The following is an 11,530-nucleotide window of genomic DNA, read 5'->3' on the forward strand; positions in this document are numbered from 1 at the left end:
AAGTCTTCTGGACTTCTTTTAATACGATATACAATCTTTTCGATTATTATTACTAGACATATTTGATTTCTCTTTACCTTTTTAAAAAGATTTTTTAAACTTTATTCAACATGTTTTTTCTTTGCTATTACATTATAAGAACATTCGTCCAAAAGCTGTCTTAAGGTACAGGACACCTGACCTCTCCCATGTTCTGGTTGTATTTAACTTGCATGGGTACGCACTCTTCTCGCAGTATTCTCTGTGACGATGAAGGTCAGACTGACTTGTGGTATGGTTCCAAATGGTCTTCCGTCTTTTGTTTAAGTCTCAGTGTAATGCACCAGCCGAGCATAAGAGTGTCAGCATGAAGAAAAGGGGCCAACTGTAATGTTCTCTATACCTTACATTCTTCATAATAACACCAACCATTTTTGATTGTAGCATTCATTAGATTTGTGATTTTGGTGGCGCTCAAGACCAGCCTAATGGCTTAACTTACTGAAAATTAAATGTAATTAATTTGTAGTCACAATGAGTGAAAGTAGCTCAAACAAAACCGAATTATTGTTATTTAAAAATTTCACAACAAAATTATGTCTGCAATTTTTTTGCTGACGCAACTACGATATCTTCGTATTTTACCTCCCACTTTACAAAATGAAATCAAAAATGAAATTAACTGTATTACAAACATATTGGTTTTTTTTATTATTTTGATTTATTGACAAGATATTCATCACCATTTTTTATTTGTAAATAATACCTTCGCTGGAAAGCATCAAACATCAACTACCAGATAGAAATTGATTCAGCGGTATGCTAGATTTTTACATACAGTTATAAATACAAAATCCTTGTTTTTTCAAATATTTCTGACATGATTTCTAAGATGAGTTTTTAACAAGCACTGAAGATGAGTAATAACTTGTTTTGCTACTTCCCTTACAAGACTACAAGAAGAGTTCCCACATAAAATGTGTTGCACGCTTTACCTTTAGGTGGTAAAAAAGATCATTAAACTGAAATTAATTCAGACTCTAGCTGGAAAATCTTCTTTAACAAAGGCCATGGAAGTAGAAGTATATAAAAGTTTTGTAGTGAACCATGTTACCAACATTGTTCCCAGGGCCTTACCCAGGGCCTTTCAAATGCATAGATCGGGCAGACTGAGATTAAAAATATTGCCATAGGATTTCTGCCTGTGTTGATAAAAACCTTTGGTGAGAAGTGCTTTTCAAAAGGAGTATTGACTATTGAACACACGCAGTTCTTCCAGTAACAATTCTATTATTCTTATGCAAGATGGTAGCACAAGAAGAACTTTATAATCATTACCAAAATTAAACTTGTTGTAATCATTTACTATTTTCTGAGTTATCCCGTAACCAGTTCTAAGGCAACATGGTTTATGGTGCCTTTTGCCATCCAGGAGACGACGTCAATCTGGTCTTAAACAAAAAAAATATCTTATATAATAATTTGGAGTGCTTGTAACGGTCATAGTGGGTGTGTTCCTTTTCTTTTGAAGTTGCAGAAAAAGTATGTCTTAAATGTTAAATTTTATGTCTTTATGGTGCGATGTCAATAACACTACTTTAACGTCAATATCATATATAAAATTAATGAAACCATTACTAAAATTGTGAGGGCAAATAACTTGGAAACGAGGTGGGGAAGGCAATGATTTTTCACCACGTAGGTAACTAGGAACCACCTAGGACTAATTTGGGTAATTTTCCTAAACCTGGATCCCCAAATCCGTTTCGGAAGGGACAGGTCAATATTGATCAGCATTCCAAGATCTATGCGATAAAGGCAACGGGTAAATAAATTTCTAAAAAATAATTTTCGTCTTGTTGCAGGTCTTTGCTGACATCAGAAAAATTTCTAAATTTCCTTATATCTCATCTTGGAGGAAAGAATACGGAAGGAGAAACAACTTCATTTCTGTACGCTTTAAATGTGTTGAATTTTCTATTGTTTTTAATTTCAAAAGAATCAGTGCGTGAGGTGCTCGACCGAGTCTTTTTCGCAACAAAATGATCAAATTCCATATTCTCTTTTAATAGGGGCTAACTTTTTTGTGACTGCAACACGCTGCAGGCACGTGATATTTGTATGGAAAGTGTGCCTAATATAAGTCGGTAAGCATTGCTGTTAAAAACTTCAACAATACGTTTGGAAATAAGCGTTTAACCGTGATATTAAACTATTTTTGCAGGCTTGAGTATACCACTTTGATCATGAAAAACAATATAGATAGAATATGCGCTGGATGAGTGCCGACAAAATGTGTGCTGGAATAACGTTTATTCTAACTAAAGAAATAACTTCTTATAACAGAACGTCGTTTTAAAACGAGATATAAACTATATATAAACTATATATTTTGTTTACAAAAGTGTCGAGCATGTGCTTCCTCGCTAATTATGTTAACATAAAAACAAAAGAAATTTTACCGATTTCAATATGGCTTTTTGTTTTGATAGTATTATCAAATTTATCATCAAATTATCTAATTGTTTTTATAACCAATCATAGTTGCGAATTGTTATTCACGAATAATTTAGTCACACAATCGCCAAAATTTCAAATTAAGTTTCTATACAGGCACCTGCTAGAACCTCATGCAGTGTTTCAATAGAATTAAAAGAGTTGTTTCTCCTTCCGTATTCTTTCCTCCAAGATCTCATCAACCATCCGTTGTAAACATATATGATCCTATACATTATTTTAAGAAGCGTTCCAAGCTCTACACATTGGAAGCAACATGTAAACAAATTTCGAAAAAATATTTTTGTATATGCAAAAATATGTCATCTTAAACAATCTATTTCTGCATGGATTTTTCCACTGCCCTTATCGACTAGTTTTCACATAATGACACCTTTCAATGAAAAAGCATGTTGCAAACGCAAGGAAATGTAGCTTCATATCTGCTTTATTATTTGGAATTCTGCTTAATAAACAGTACGGGATCTTTCCCAGATCGGGGTAAATAACCCGATCAAGTGAGTGCGCAACCACCCGATTGGGAGAGACTTACCTGAATCGAGTAAGTATTTTTCTTGCTTAAAATTGCTTTTTTAAATGACAAACTGCTGGCCGAAAGTGCAATCAGTCATGAACTTATTTTGCGCCGTTTCACAGATTAAAAAAATTCATCGTGCTGTTCCAACGCTATTGATGATTTCTTAAGTTGGATAGACTACATGGTGCATATTTTCAGTCTAGGTTGCATATGCTGTGCCTCTGAAGCTCATTTTAGTTGTCTTATAGACATGTGCTTGGAATTAGTTTAGTTAGAAGCCAGTATAGCAAGCAATATAGATAAAAATGTGCGTATTTTTTATCATATCTGACACGAAGTATAGTAGAGAAATATTGATATCTTCAACATAGCTACTTAGCTGTCTCTAGAGCTTAAGCTGACTAGATGCTAGGCAAGAACTAAGTCTCTCCCAGGCACTTTGGGTTTGTTTATGTATTTAGCTAGCTAAAAATTTGCCGACTCACTCGATCAAGTGGTTAACTCATTGGGGGCACTCACCCGTTCGAGGAAGGATCCCGTACTGATGTTATTTAAATTGTAAATTATTTACAAAGTATAGATATAGCTAGCCCTAAGCTAGATAAGACAGAAAATAAACTTTCTTTAAAGTGGTAGGTAAGCTTAGGAGCCGTCGACAAACAGTTTTCATTTCCGTTAACGGCAAATTGGCCGTTGGGGGAGAGGGGGGAAGGGGTAATGCATCATCCGTTAAACATATAAAAATGGGGACGGATTTCACTTTCTGACCTTTTCTATTTTTTTAGGGAAAGTGAAAAAAATTTAACAAATCACAAAAGTCTAGCGGCCAATTTGCCGTTAACGGAGACAAAAACTGTTTGTTGACAGGCCCTGTTAGCAGGCTTTACTAATTTTAGTGTCTCTTTCTTTTTTTCCGTTTAGCTAACATTTTCAATTGTTTATTTTTTTGCCTGTAGCTACATACTTTCATCCATTCCTGTGAGAAATAAATGTCCATTGTAAACAAGTGGCAGCTATATGTTGGATCAGGCATTTAAGCTTGGTTCCCACTGTGGTTTAAGTGTGTTAAGTATGTTTTAAATAAGATTTAAAGTTAAACCATAATGTGAATGTGTTCGTGTTTTAAAATTTTTGCCATGAAACCTGTTTAAACCACAGATAAAATAAAACTTTAGATCAAAAAAATTTGATATTGTGGTTTAAATGCTGAAGGAGTTTTCAACGATTTTAGGGTACATTTTGTGCATTTTCACGTTAAGACAGAAAAGGGAATAAAAAATGGCAGAAAAAAACTTAGTTTAGTACAGGAAGAGAATCTTAGCGTACTTATTCGCCAATATCCAGTGATTTTTGATAAATCACACAAAGGGTACCAAGACGGAAACGCTACATGTTTTTGCTTTTAAAACACAGTGGGAATGCTCAGGTTTTATTTTAAACTATCTAACCAACATCTAACAAAGGAAATATAGAACGCGTAAGAGAGAACCAGCTAACTAGTCAGCAAGAAGGGGGGGAAACAATGCAATCTGGTTTTCTGTTTCAGTCTTTTCCTGTCACTTATCCTCTTTCGCATCTTGTATTAAGCGATGGTCAAATATGTTACGACACCTTAGAAAAAATTGCTTTGCAATTAATTCAGGTAAGTGTGCTTTTTTACTACAATTGTTCCGTGCTAAGTTGGATTACATACTTGGCGTGGGATAAAAATGAACTCCTCCTTGGGGTTAAGACACGAATCAATAAAAAAAAAGGGTCGAATGATGGATCTTGACACTCATGTGTATAAATGAATGTGTGGCCAGTTATCCAGGTAAATTACTAATTATTTTGAGTTTGTAAAGAAATTTTCCGATGTACTTGATAATCCCGACAAGGCGTTTTTTGACATAAGTAAAAAATCTCCATAAATATTTTTAAAATACAACCTCGTCCCAGGGCTTGCTAGACTTTTATGGCGATCCAAATACAAATAGCCTAACTAGCCTTGGGGACGAGGTTGCTCAAAATTGTCTAGTGTGTAAGTGATACAAACCGATCATTCCAAGCCAGCCGTGTTTGATCCTGATGAAATGAAATTTAATAGTATAGATTGATATTAATCTGATTGATTCTAAGAAAAAAATGAATGTTACTGTTAATTGTAATTGAATTGTCGTTGCAAAGATTATTATTGTCCATACTTGAAGCCAACTCAAACTTTTCACATGTGGGAATATTGAAATGAGTTAACTTGGAAATCACAACTGGAAATAAACGAATCACTTCATTAAAAACTTATCAAATTATCGCACATCAAATTAAGTGGTTTTACAAAAAAAAAAAGAGATTATTTTAGAAGCATGAAATAAGTGCCGTTTCTGGTAATCGTAAATTTAAAAAAATCGTTTATTTAAATGTAAAAAATGTATCTCTTTATAATGCAACATGATTATAATCTACTTCAACAGGTCCATAACATTGTAATCGTCACGTCTTGTAATCTTCAGCAATCCAATCTCTTCTTTCGCCTTTTTCACGTAATTGACTTTCAGTAATTTAAGTGATTCTGTTTCGTTACTCATGTGCCATTCATTATTACTGGAGAAAATCCAGTTTTTGTTGGGAAATAGTGTCTGAGAGAAAGCGAAAGAAGTGATGCATATTTTTTAATTGAGATAATAATGTAAACAATATACAGTAGAGTCTCCATAACTCGAACCTCTATTACTCGAACGTCTCCTTAACTCGAACGAAATCGTTGGCACCGTGAAAGTTTTCTAATAAACTCTTATAAAAAAACCTCTACTACTCAAACCTCCATAACTCGAATGTTCCCTTAAGTCGAACAGATTATTTTGTCCCTTGAAGGTTTTTGACTCCATAACTCGAATTTTGTAGCATTTTGAAAAAAATTGATAAGTTTTCCTGATCATTTAACTCTTTATCATTTTCATATTTTAATGTTTACGTGTGTTGTGGGCCTTATATTGTTCGAATGCATGATTCGAATGTTTTGTTTGTGTTTCGAACGACAACGCTTTCTTAACCAATTTTCAAAAACAGAATTTCATAGCAATCTTACAATGGCGTCTGTGGCAGGGTCAAAAAGAAGTAAAGCCGATAACAAGTCCTGTAAAATAAAATACAGTACCCTCAAAGAGCTTGAAAAAGGAACTGCTCCAAAGCGTTTTCTCGAAATTTGGAGAAGAAATGTTGGCTTCCCTAAAGGACTTAAATAAAAGCATCAAACGAGAGATTATGATGATACTTGTAAACAATCAATTATAACTGATTTTTTTCAAAAAATTTGAGCAAAAAGCAACTAAAACGCTCTGTTTTTGTATTTCACCAACCCAGAACCCCCAATAAGTAAGACTACGTACTTAATATACTGTTTTTGTTCATCTGGTAGGCAGATAAGGGAAAAATTTTGAAAAAACTTGAAAACCTCTACTACTCGAACGTCTCCTTAACTCGAACGGTTTCCTTTTCCCCCTGGCCGTTCGAGTTATGGAGACTCTTCTGTAGTTACCATTCTTTTTATTCTAAATCATAACTTTAACCCTTGAAATCAAATCATTGTTTTTCTGAGCACATGTGTTTTTCTCCTGTTAACCATTATAAACAAATGACGATGATTTTATAGAAACTTGTAACACGTTTTCTCCTCTCGGCAAAAGTGACCATTCCGTGGTAGAAGTGGTTTTTAAATGTGAAGTGAATGAAATAAGGAAAAAATCTGTTCCACAATATCATAAAGGTGATTATACCAGTATGGAAAAATTATTCGATGAGCGATTTAATGAATTGATAAGATATACACCAGATGTTAATCTGAGGTGGGATATATTAAGTAAAACTCTCACGTGATAAATTTATTCCTCGCAGTAAAGTAAATAGCCAAAAGAAACACAAAGCACCTTTGGACAGAAATGCATTAGCCAAACTAAGAAAAAAGCATAAGTTGTGGAAAAAATATTTACAAACAAGGGATGGACAGGATTATTTAGAATACCGTAAAATAAGCAATCAACTCAGAAATTTAACAAGAAAATGTGTTAAAGCCACAGAAAAGTCTATATCTAAAGCTGCTAAGAAAAACCCAAAACAGTTCTGGAAATATGTTAACAACAAGCGCAAATCTAAATCAGAAATACCCAGTTTAAAAAGAACTGATGGTAAATTAGCTGAGTCAAGTAAAGAAAAAGCCGACACTTTATCAGAATTCTTTGCAAGTGTATTTACATCAGAGCCACCAGGGACTTGGACGCCAAAGAATAAACCAAACATTGTAAATAGTCTTAGTATTACCATAACAGAAAAAATGGTGTATGACAAGTTATGTAACCTCAATATTTCTAAGTCCCCTGGACCCGACAATATGCATCCACGTGTATTGAAAGAGCTTGCAGATGTATTAACGCCAGCAATAACTGAAATTTTTAACAATTCCTTGAGATCTGCAACTGTACCTGAGAAATGGAAGTATGCTAATATTAGTGCTATATTCAAAAAAGGAGACAAGAACTTACCAACAAACTACCGTCCTGTAAGTTTAACATCAATTTTATGTAAAATCCTTGAATCATTTATTAAAGATGCACTCGTGAAATTTTTGTTAGATAATGGTTTGTTGTCTAATAAGCAATATGGGTTTATATCTGGAAGATCCACAGTACTACAGCTAATCAAAGTTTTGGATAAGTGGACTGAGATTCTTGATAGAGGGGGAGCAGTAGATGTAATTTATTGTGATTTTGAGGACACAGTGTCATGTAACACAGTGAATCAATTTAAAATGAAGCTAGACAAATTATGGTCTGATAAAGACCAATTATATTATTATGATCTGGATATTACTAATTTCATATATTAGATAGGGAGGAGTGTCTTTGTGAATGGGGTGTTTGAACAATTTTTTTTTTTTTTTTTTTTTTTGAGATTAACCTCACTAATTTCGTTATTATCATACTCTTTTCTTGTTTGTTTGTGTTTGTTTGATTGTTTTGCGATCATTATTTTTTTTAATTGCCTTTTTTCAAATTTTATTTATAATCTAAAGCAAAGTTAAATATTTTACCAATTACATTTTAAAAAGTATTAAAAATTTAAAATCATAGTATTTCATGCCTGGTACACAGATGTATTCGAAATCGCAGTGTAAATGTATTTACTCAACTGACTGAGAAGCCTCCTTGTTCAATTGCTTTTAGGTAGCTGCTATAAGGTTTATTCAAATCTTATCCATGTTCTTTACCGAGCTTCCATTCTTGTCCAGGGAGTTTATTATTTAATTATTTTTATTTTCTGTTTTTTTTTTTTTTTTTTTTTTTTTTTTTTTTTCTATTTATTATGAGCTGACCCTAGAGGTTGTTGTAACCTGAAATTATTGTCAGAATACACTATACTATACTATAAACTGATTAGATTGGTTGAAATGTTAACTTTGTATGACCGTTTCTATGGTATTATCCTTTACATTATTACCTTTTGGAACCATTCAGAAGGTGAGTAAAAACAATGCTGAAAAAACAGGATTGTTTTTTGATCGCATTTAACCAACCTCGTGCACAGAGCTGCTGCCTTTTTGACATCGAGGCCGATCGTCAAGTAGGCGCGAGCGGCTTGGACATAGGTAACACACCCTGGGGACGAGGATGCGCATTCACCAACATCTATGGCATCTTCCAAAATAGGATCCTTTACATTATTACCTTTTGGAACCATTCAGAAGGTGAGTAAAAACAATGCTGAAAAAACAGGATTGTTTTTTGATCGCATTTAACCAACCTCGTGCACAGAGCTGCTGCCTTTTTGACATCGAGGCCGATCGTCAAGTAGGCGCGAGCGGCTTGGACATAGGTAACACACCCTGGGGACGAGGAAGCGCATTCACCAACATCTATGGCATCTTCCAAAATAGGATTTCAAAAAATTAGCTAGTTAGAAAAACATTAAAATTGACCTACATTTAACCCTGTTAGACCGTTATTTCGGAGTTATAACAAAAAAGTGAGTTTGTAGTGAAATTCTACAGTTAGTAAGGAATTTTCACGGCCACCATCAGATTTATACTCCGCTTAAGAAAGTGTGTTCCAATGAGTAGATAAAGCGGAATATGACTTGAGCAAATTTCTTTGTTGTTGTGGCAAACCTTTTAACTCATGATGAATTTACACACTGCTAGGATTTAGAAGTTAATACCTCTTTGAGATAAACTTTGAATGAAAGAATTGCGCCATTAAAAACAACGCAACGTTGCGTGGAATATGAATTTACCTCGTGACTTTCCTAGCTACTCTAGGCGAATCTACAGTTGCCTTTAACACTCCAGTCTTCTAATCATGTGTTTGTTATCTAAACCGTTGAATGAATGTTCCGCTAGAGCTTGAAGGTTTTGCTGACCTTCGTTAGATGTGGCGCGAACTATCGTTGTCTAGACATAAAAAAGAGATGTTGGTGGCGCGTGGGTATAGAATCCGCAATTACATGGTCTGTGGTTCAATCCAAAGCGCGAATAGATTTAGAAAGTGTGTACACAGCTACAGGCCAACCCATGAAAAACAGACAGGCAATGACTGAGTAGACCTACTGGATATATCCAAGCATAGGACCCGAATTAACACCGGTTATCTTATAAAAATATCTAAGCGCCTTTTGTTTCTCTTTTGTTGACTTTTCTCCTTTTACGAACCCCCTGACAGTTTGTTCCTTTTAATAACCCCCCTGACAGTCTGTGTGTTGAACTCTGATCTTCACTACTGCATGTTAATTCATCCCTAATTGAAAGCATTGTTCCACAAGGTATAATCGAGCCAAGTAACTCTCCATGAAGAGCTTAAGTCGTTCTCACTAAAAATTCAAACCAAAAGAAACTTTTAGTCAATTCACAAACAAAAAATAAATTTACTGAGCTTGATGCTTACCCGTTACCTCGTATCAATGAAACAGTTAACAAGATATCTCAATATAAGTATTTTAGCAATACTGACCTTAGCTCAGCATACCACCAAATACCAATTAGTGAAGTTGACAAGCCATATACAGCATTCGAAATTGACAAGGCGTTATTTCAGCTCACTAGAATGCCTTTCGGAGTTACAAATGGAGTGTTTCCAGCGCAAGATTGATAGTTTTACTACTAAAGAGGAACTAGAGGCTACGTTTGCTTACCTAAACAATGTTACTGTGTGTAGCATGACTAAGGAGGGCCATGATATCAACCTAAATCGTTTATTGGCAGTAGCATGTAAAAGAAATTTCACTCCCAACGAAGATAAATCTGATTTCTGTACTCAAGTTTGAAGTCTTTGAGAGAGCTCCCACTATCAACTAACATAAAGTCACTGACAAAGGATCATTCGTTTGTTTGCATACTAGCTACTCACAATGGATTCCAAAATTCTCTGACAAAATTGCTCCATTGTTGGGGCGACAGTTTTTCCATTAGACAAAGAAGCTGAAAATGCCTTTACCAACCTGAAACTTAATATTCCAAATTTTGTAGTATGCTCAGTAGATGAATCCGTTCCTTTCGAATTGGAAACCGATGCTTCTGATATAGCGTTAGCAGGTATTCTCAATCAAGGTGGATTCCCAGTAGTCCTTTTCTCAAGAACCATGCATGGCTCCGAACTGAAGTATCCAGCAGTCCAGAAAGAAGCTTGTACGATTATAGAATCTGTTCACCACTGGAAACACTATTTTTCTGGCCACCATTATCTCGCATCAATAAATGAACTTCCACATAGCGATGTAAGCATCGATACTGAAAGAAATCGGTCAATTAAATCGGTTATAATAAATAAATCTGTTAATACACAAATTGATATACCTTTCATCATACCAGATGCTGTTGTACCACAGGACGTTGACTCCGCTGCAGAACCTGCTCCAACTGTTAGAAGTTCAAACCGACAAGAAAAGCACCTGATCGTTCAGATCTATAGTTTCAACTGGACTGTGTAGTAAGGCTAGTTATAAACGTACGACGTAATCTGTGCTGTTTAGACTATGGGTTTATATACCTCTGTGACTCTGTTACTCTGATTTGTTGAGTTTGTTTGCTCAACTATTATATACTGCTGTGTTGCGTCCATTATATCCGCCACGATTTCGATATAACTAGCTCAATATTTACAGCTGGAGAGATTGTTGTGTTATATGTATTTCCATATATATCTTAGGTAGATAAAACCTTATGAATAGAAGTAAAGGTATTTTACGTTACTCCACGTTACAATAGTAGGCGTAAATGTCCCGGTATATAGAACAGGAGATGTTTATTACGTATATCTCATTACAGACCAATTTCAATATTTCCCTGCTTCTTGAAGATTTAAGAGAGAATTATGTACAACATTGTATAACTTCTTGGCCATGGAAAGCATTCTATCTACAAGTCACTTCAAAATTGCATTATTAAGAAACCAGCTGCCTTGGAGAGTGATAACGAAAAAAAATTCTTCTAAAAAACCACGTGTGCTAATTAAACGCTTTCTTGAATGTTTAAAATTAAAATTTAATATTTTTAAT

Source organism: Hydractinia symbiolongicarpus, chromosome 2, assembly GCF_029227915.1.
Source record: "Hydractinia symbiolongicarpus strain clone_291-10 chromosome 2, HSymV2.1, whole genome shotgun sequence".
In the NCBI taxonomy this organism is placed as follows: Eukaryota; Metazoa; Cnidaria; class Hydrozoa; order Anthoathecata; family Hydractiniidae; genus Hydractinia; species Hydractinia symbiolongicarpus.